Below are 8,044 nucleotides of genomic sequence, written 5' to 3' on the forward strand. Positions count from 1 at the left end.
GGCCTGCTGAAGTTTTTCTGTATCTCTATCATGAGAGCACAGATCACTTTGCTGCAGTATATGCTTGATGCTTGGGATCCCATTAACCAAGTATTCCAGATTAGGGGAAAATCCATCCCCTTGACCATAGAGGACATTTACTTCTTGACTGGATTGTCAAGGCGAGGTGCCCCCATTTCTTTGTCAGGTTCGGCCCGGGGGACTGACTCCGTGAGAGATTATGTCCGCCAGTATTGCAGGGAAGGTTCCCAGCCGAGCAGAGACGGCAAGGTTGTTATCCGTGAGATTACTGACAGGTCTCTCAAGTCCATTCTTTATACCATTGGTAGGATGGCCGGTAGCGCAGCTCTACATGTCGCCAACAGATCTTATGTGCAGCACGCCTTGGAGTGTCTCCAACCGAAAGTATTCAACTGGTGTGATGCAATACTTGTTCAGATGAAAATTCAGTTGACCAAGGTAAAGGACGGGAAGCTGAAGAACTTTGGATTTGGTTCTATTCTGACTGCCTTCGCCTTGGAGAAAATCCCACTGATGCAGCCTCAGTATATTATACTCGACTTGCCTTCTCCGACCGAGCCACGCATGCAGAGGTGGGTCGATCACATGTCTAGGCATGCTGGTCAATCTCAGATTACTTTCACTGATGCCTTCTTTAGGTGGTTTGAGCGCCAGGAGATGGTCTTTTTCGAGTATCCATATGTGGGTATGGATTTCTGAGGTGATCCGGATTTGGTGTTACCGGATGGCGAACAGTGGGGCGCTATTGGTAAACTCTTTGACCATATCACTGTTTACTGTTTTTATTCATAATGTTGTTGTGCTTTATTCTATCAAGACTTTTAATCATAATCTTGGATGCATGCAGATGTTGGTCCTGTTCGTCCAGTAGTTCGTTTGAGACCGCCAGTTGTTGCCCCAGCAGTCGAGCCTGCTGGGAGAGTTATTCTTCGCGACCTTGACGATACTGAGACCCTTACAGCTGTGCAGGAGCAGGTTGAGAGCCTTACTCTCGGTATTCTTGATGTACAGATCGATGAGTTACCTTTACAGTTGCAGCGGCATACTACTGGTGTGCCTAGACGATGGACTCATCTCTTGCGCATGATTGCACAGGCCGTGACGTGCTATCATGAGCACCACTAGGCTAGGGTGCCCCCTAGCACTTTTGAGTTTTTGGGTCATATGACTGATTTTGTCTTCGTTACATAACATTATGTATGAACGATAAACAGCTTATATATATTTTGATTTTCGAGTTTTATTCTGGTTGAGTTATATTATCCATATGTACAATCATTGATGATGTATCCCCTTTTTACAAATGTCGCAAATGTCTATCTAACACATAATTTGCTAATGAGTCGGTTAATGGTTTAAGTTTCTGGAAATATGCTGGTATTGAATTGAATCAAATTGTCTTTCCAAAATCTTAACCCTTAGGAACATGCGATAAATAGCTGGATTGCGAACGGAATATATACCATTGAGTTGTAGTATTACGAGCTGTGAGTCTAGCCTGACAATTAGTCGGTATATGCCACGTGTGATGGCATCAGAGAGTAGTTCTATCAACGCACTATACTCAGCAATGTTATTCGTTGATTGCCCAATACATACACCTCTGAAACTTACTAACTCGCCGCTTGGATCAAAAATGGCCCAGGCTGCGGAGGATAGGTTCCGTGAACTACGACTCGCTCCGTCGGCATATCCAACACATGTCTCCAGAAGGTTTGACATCTGCAACAAATGAAAAAGGTGGATCACTCGACCAGAACAAATACTTTAGCGAAAACAAAATACAAAAAAAGCACGCAGGTTACTATTAAGCATAGTAACGCTTGAGGTACAACCCGTTGCGGGGCTGCGCCAGTGGAATTCCGTCATAATCCATTAACTCGTAGGCTCCTTTTGCTAACACCCTTTTAACAATATAGGGGCCCATCCATAAGGATTTGAATTTACTTGCTCCCAATTTATCGGATTCTTGGTCAAAAAGCAAGACCAAGTCACCTTCCGAGAAGACACGGGGGTTGACATTTTTGTCGAACTGAGCCTTGACTCGTTTCTTATGGGCTTCGTTAGCCAAAGCGGCATCACGACGGGTTTCATCCAATTGGATTAATTCCAAGAACCGAGCCTCTTCTTCTGAAGTTCCGGGGAGGAGATCAATTGCGAGTTTAAGTGACGAAATTTTGCACTGGACTGGTAAGACTGCTTCCAGGCCATACACCAGTTGAAAAGGTGTGAACCCGGTTGCGTTATTTACCGACGTTCGGTAAGCCCACAAGGCTGAGTACAGGATTAGGTGCCACCTTCTTTTATGAACCCCGATCATCCTTTGCAACATACGCTTCAGGACCTTGTTGATTGCTTCAACTTGTCCATTGGCTTGCGGATAATACGGGGTAGAGCTGTCGTGAGATAGCCCTAGCTTGGCAGCTAATTCGACCATCATGTGATTGCGAAAATGCGACCCATGATCTGTTACTATAGCCTGTGGTATGCCGAACCTGGTGACTACATGATTGAAAAAGAAAAGGGCAGTTGTTTCACCAGTGTTATCCAATGTAGGCATCGCCTCGGCCCATTTGGTAAAATAGTCAACAGCGACTATGATATACCCATGCCCCCCGGTCGAGGTGGGGTTACATTGCATTAAATCGATGCCCCATTTGGCGAAAGGCCCAACAGCAACTATTGGCTGTAAAGGTGCGGGTGGTCTTCTGGTTTTGCTATCAAAAATTTGACAAGCGTGGCAACTTCTGACTGCGATTATGCAATCTTTGAACATGGTTGGCCAGAAGTATCCTGCTCGTAAGATTTTTTGTGCTGTTGCATATCCAGATTGATGCCCCCCACAGGCGCCTGAATGACACTCATTCAGGGCTTTTTCGGCCTCCTCATGGGTAAGGCATCTCCTCAGAGCTGTATCGATACCACGACGGTAAAGTGTATCACCGACGATCATGTAGTCTTTTGCTTGGTATCATATACATTTCTGTTTAGAGTGAGAGGTGTTGGGCCTGAATTTTTGGGTTTGGAGATAAACTATGATATCTCCATACCACTCATCGCTTGTAGATATCAGAAACAAACTTTCGTCCACGATTGACTCTTTTGATGTTTCATCGTTGGACGACGATGGGAGATCGCACAACAATTCTGCCAAAACTAGAGCTTTCTTTGATTTGGATTTTACAAATTCCAGATCAAACTCTTGAAGGATCGCTATCCATTTTGAATATTTGCCCCCCAGCAACTGTCGCGACAGTATATAAGTCATGGGGTTACAATCTGACAAAATGGTAGTTTTCCGAAAGAGGACATAATGTCGAAACCTTTGAATCGCTTGAACAGCTGCAAGCGCTAGTTTTTCAACATAAGAATATTTACTTTCTGTATCATTTAAGTTTTTACTTAAATAATATATAGGATGTTCAATTCCATCGACTTCGTGAACTAAAACCATCGCAATGGTCGTATCCGCTGCAGCCAGATACAGGTTAAAATCTCTTTGATAGTCTGGGGCATACATTAATGATGCTTTTACTAGACAATCTTTCAGAGCATCAAAGGAAGCTTGCGCCACCTGGTCCCAGACGAAAGGTAAATCCTTTTTCAAAAGACGAGTATAACCTTTATCAAGTTCTGCGTAATTTGGAATGAACCTCCTCAGAAAGTTTGCTTTCCCCTGGAGTTTCTGAATCTGAAGCAAATCTGAAGGTGGAGGCAAATTAATGATTGCCTAAACCTTGCAAGGGTCGAGACGAATCCCATCCTTAGAGACTACAAAGCCAAGTAAACGACCAGAACTGACGCAAAAACACACATTTGTGTGGATTGAGTCCTATCTTGTAGTGTCGGCAACATAGAAATATCGCTCTTAAATGCTGCGGATGATCAGTTCGCTTTCGCGAATGAGCCGGAAGGTCGTCGAGATAAGGTTGAACGATGTTCTTGATGTCATGGAAGGCATAATTCATTGCCCTCTGAAACGTCGCCCCTGCGTTCTTTAAACCAAAGGGTAATTTTCGATAAGCAAATGTGCCCCACGGACAAATAAATGCAGTCTTTGACTGGTCCTGTGGGCGGATATTTATTTGATTATACCCAGAAAATCCATCCATAAATGAAAAGATTTCGCATCCGGCGCATTCATCAATTATCTGGTCGATGAAGGGTGTAGGGTAGTTGTCGTTTGGACAAGCTTGGTTTAGATCCCTATAATCGACACACACTCTAATCGTCCCTTGTTTCTTCATAACAGGGACAATATTCGATACCCAATCGGTTAGAGGAACCGGGTAGATGAATCCAGCATGGAGAAGTTTTTCAACTTCTACCTTAATGGCAGCGGCTTTCTTGGGGTGCACCTGCCGAAGCCGTTGTCTTACTGGTTTGACATCAGGATACATTTTGATTTCATGTTCAACGATACTTGAGTCGATGCCTGGCATTTCATCATATGACCAAGCAAAGACATCTCTAAATTCACGAAAAAGAGCGTTATATATTTCCAGTTCTGAAGGGGAACAACCTTTGCCGACATAAATATTCTCTACAACATTTGTTTTAGTCGAGATATTTATGGCTATAGTCTCTTCAATATTGGATAAGTTTCACTCGGAATCCACCGTATTTACAGTATTTGTTAGGAATTCAAAAACTGAAGGGTGATAAAGGTCACGTTGAGTATCTTCTTCATATTCTGGAAGAAGGGAACGATGGTGGTGATCATTCCATGGTGTCCCCTCAATCAACATTGATTGTAAGATTCCTTTGTCAGTCCCATGTACTTTCGACCAAGGATCTAATGAGGTACCATATTCTCTAGACCTATCTACCCAAACGCTTGACGAGCGTTGATTTGGGTTCGCCTCCCATGCTTGAAACATTGATTGCTACAATATTTCTAAAGGGCTTGGGGGCAAAACAATTGCATGATCCATGTCGACGTTGTCTTTCGCGACCTTCGTGGAAGATATCATGTTGCAGGTTGCTACAAATGGTATAATTCCTATGTAAATAGGAGGTGGTAGCGCGAAAGTTCCCATCAATGTGGGGTCTTTCAATAATCCTACTCCGATATCTTGAAGCGAATGGTTGCTCTCATGGATCATGGGAATGCTTCCTGTAACTTGTGAACCATTAGGGAGGAAGTTCTGTTGGTCGACGACCGTAATCCCTCCTTCAAATGGGAATGCGACCTTCCTAAAATAAGTCGACACAACAGCTGCCATGGCGTAGATCCATGGTCTACCCAGTAGGATGTTGTAGTCAAGATTTCCATCGATGACCTCAACATCAATTTCTACTGTTTTTCCTCCTAGTTCAACCTTCAAGTTATTAACGATACCATACGGGGTATAAGTCCTTCCGTCGAAGGCTTTTAACGTCGTCGAAGATCGCGACAAGGTTGGAGATCCTAATGTCTTCCAGCAACTCATCGACATAATACATGTAGATGCTCCCTCATCAATACTTGTTCTGTGAACATTTTTTTTGAGGGCTTTCACTTGAATAAGGAAAGCTAGTTGAGCTGGTAACTGAGGATTGTATCCTTTGTGATCAAAGGATACAAGATTGGAATCCTTAGGATCAACCCCACCAATAGCTGATAACAAAGCCTGCCTTTGGGATGGGCAATTTTGTAGTACTTCAAGAGTCGACATAGCGGATGGCGATTGGGCCAAATCTTCCACTATGTTATAATGCTGCGCCGCTCTGGCGCGAGGATTAAATGTCGACTTGTGTACTACTCCCTTCGGCGGTTTTATTGTTAATTCAGGAATGATGGGCGGTACAACTTCTGTCGAAGTTGTTGTCGAACTACTGGGTTGATCTTTACCTTTGTCGTTCGACAGCTGAGGATTCCTGTAATCTTTGTTCCTTGTCGAAATCAAAGCATAATTCTACTGTTTTGAGACCGACAACATAAGTACTTGCGACGGGGAAGCATTTCCACTATCAACCAGATTTTGACCTGGGTTGGGAAATGGATCAGTTAACACTGCTGAGGTTTGGGAACTTTTAAAGAACCTCTTTAACTGAGCTTTGAATGGGCAATTCCTTGCGTAATGATCCTCTTCATCACATATTTTACATGGATAAATTGATTTCCCTTTCTCAGGAGGGTTCGAAGAATTTTTTCCAGGAGATGACTCACCCTGTTTCTTCTTCTTTCCTTTGTTTTGTTTCTTCTTGCTTCCTGGTTGATTGGTTTCTTTGCCCTTATCTGCTGATACGGCATTTACTTCCGAAGCAAGAATCTCTTCTTTTGCATTTTGATCTGAATTCTTACGGGCTTTCTTAGACGAAGCCTTTATCGATTTCGCGTTTTCCGTGCCAATCACGCCATCACCGGCATGAGAGTCACTATTGGATTTTGGAGGAGGAGGAATTGAAAATTCCGGTCTAGGGGCGTCAGGTATTTTGTCGTAGAGCATGCCAGACTGAGTATACACTAAGTCCAGATACTGTGCACGAGCGATAACTTGCTCCTCTGTTACGACTCCCCCCTTTGCCACATCTTCCGTTATAGCAGGGAGTAACGACTTTATAAACCATTCAGCTAACAGCTGATCGGGAATGTATGTTTTAACCATTCTATGGTGACGACGCCACTCATGTATATGATTAGATATATGAGTGGCAGTTGTCTGCTTGAAGTTGGTTAATATTTCTGTTCCCGTTTCATACCTTATCGGTAATTGAAAATGGGTTAAGAAAGTCGTGGCTAGGGAGCTAAAATTGTCGAACGATGCTCTAGGTAATTCAATATACCATTTAGCTGCTGGACCTGTCAATGTCCTCTAAAAAAGGTGAAGCCTTATCGAATCGTCGTTCAGGGTGTTGGATGAACACCACAGATGAAAAGTCATCACGTGATTCGATGGGTCTTCACCTGGATTTCCATTGAATTTAGGAATGTCAGATGGAAGTTTGTGAGGAATCGCTGGCCACCAAGGGGCATAAGCAATCGGATCGTTGGTTAACCAGTGTAAATCGGGTAACTCTAAATTCGCCATGAATGGTAACTGTTGATTCAGGTTAGGCGAAGCATAACAAGGGTATGATGGAATCGCTTGAGCAGTGGGCCTTTGCATACCAGCATAATGTAATTGATGTTGGTACGACTGATACGGTTGGTGGACTTGACCACTGTAAAGTGGTTGGTTTTGACCGTTTTGGATATACGGTTGTCCACTGTTCGCAAAGATCTGCTACTCAGAACCTTGGTACACCTGCTGGAATTGTGGTTGTTGGTATTGCACTAGCCATGGTTGTGAAGCCATGTTCTGTTGTGCTATGCTAAACATTGGACCAAGGTGTGGGGTAATTGTACCCGTTTGGACCTGTGTCACCCCACCAGTTGGCGATTGTGGTTGCGACCCATGTTCAAGGGGCTGTTGCATTACAACCTGAGAAATCTGAGGTTGACATGCAACAGGCATTGCTTGAACTTGTGACACTGTTACAATAGCCGGTGTGGTTGGGATGTTCGTCAGAGGTACACATTGTTGCATAGAATATACAACCCTTGGTTGTTGAGGTAGCATAGGTACCCAACCACTTGATGTAATTCCAGTATAACCTGAATACTGTTGCGAACTCCCGTATGGGTACCCTCCCGGAGGGGGTAATGAAAGGGCATACTGCCCCCCATACGGTAGTAATCCGGAACTCAAGGGGATTGATTGTCCTTGGGGACTGGATTGCCCAAATTGACCTCCAAATGGATCAATTTGGCGAGTCTCAACATAAGAATTGACGGATATTACTCCGGATGAACAAACTGGAACAGACCACACTGTCGAAATAGTCCCTTGGTGGACTCCTTGTAGCGGTTGTGAGCTAGTTGGGACAGATGGTATGCCGGCAAACATTGTTGGAGTGACGGCAGGGGCTTCTGCTATCGCTGTGTCGTTTGACACAGTCCTAGATGATGACGGTTGTTCAGACATTTTAAGCATATCCAATAGATTGCCTAGCGATTCTACAGGAACCTCCACTTGTGGTGGATTAACTTCTGATGAAG

The sequence above is a fragment of the Pinus tabuliformis genome, chromosome 8 (genome assembly GCF_031772625.1).
Source record: "Pinus tabuliformis cultivar Carrire ecotype Pingquan chromosome 8, CPIR1, whole genome shotgun sequence".
Taxonomy (NCBI): domain Eukaryota; kingdom Viridiplantae; phylum Streptophyta; class Pinopsida; order Pinales; family Pinaceae; genus Pinus; species Pinus tabuliformis.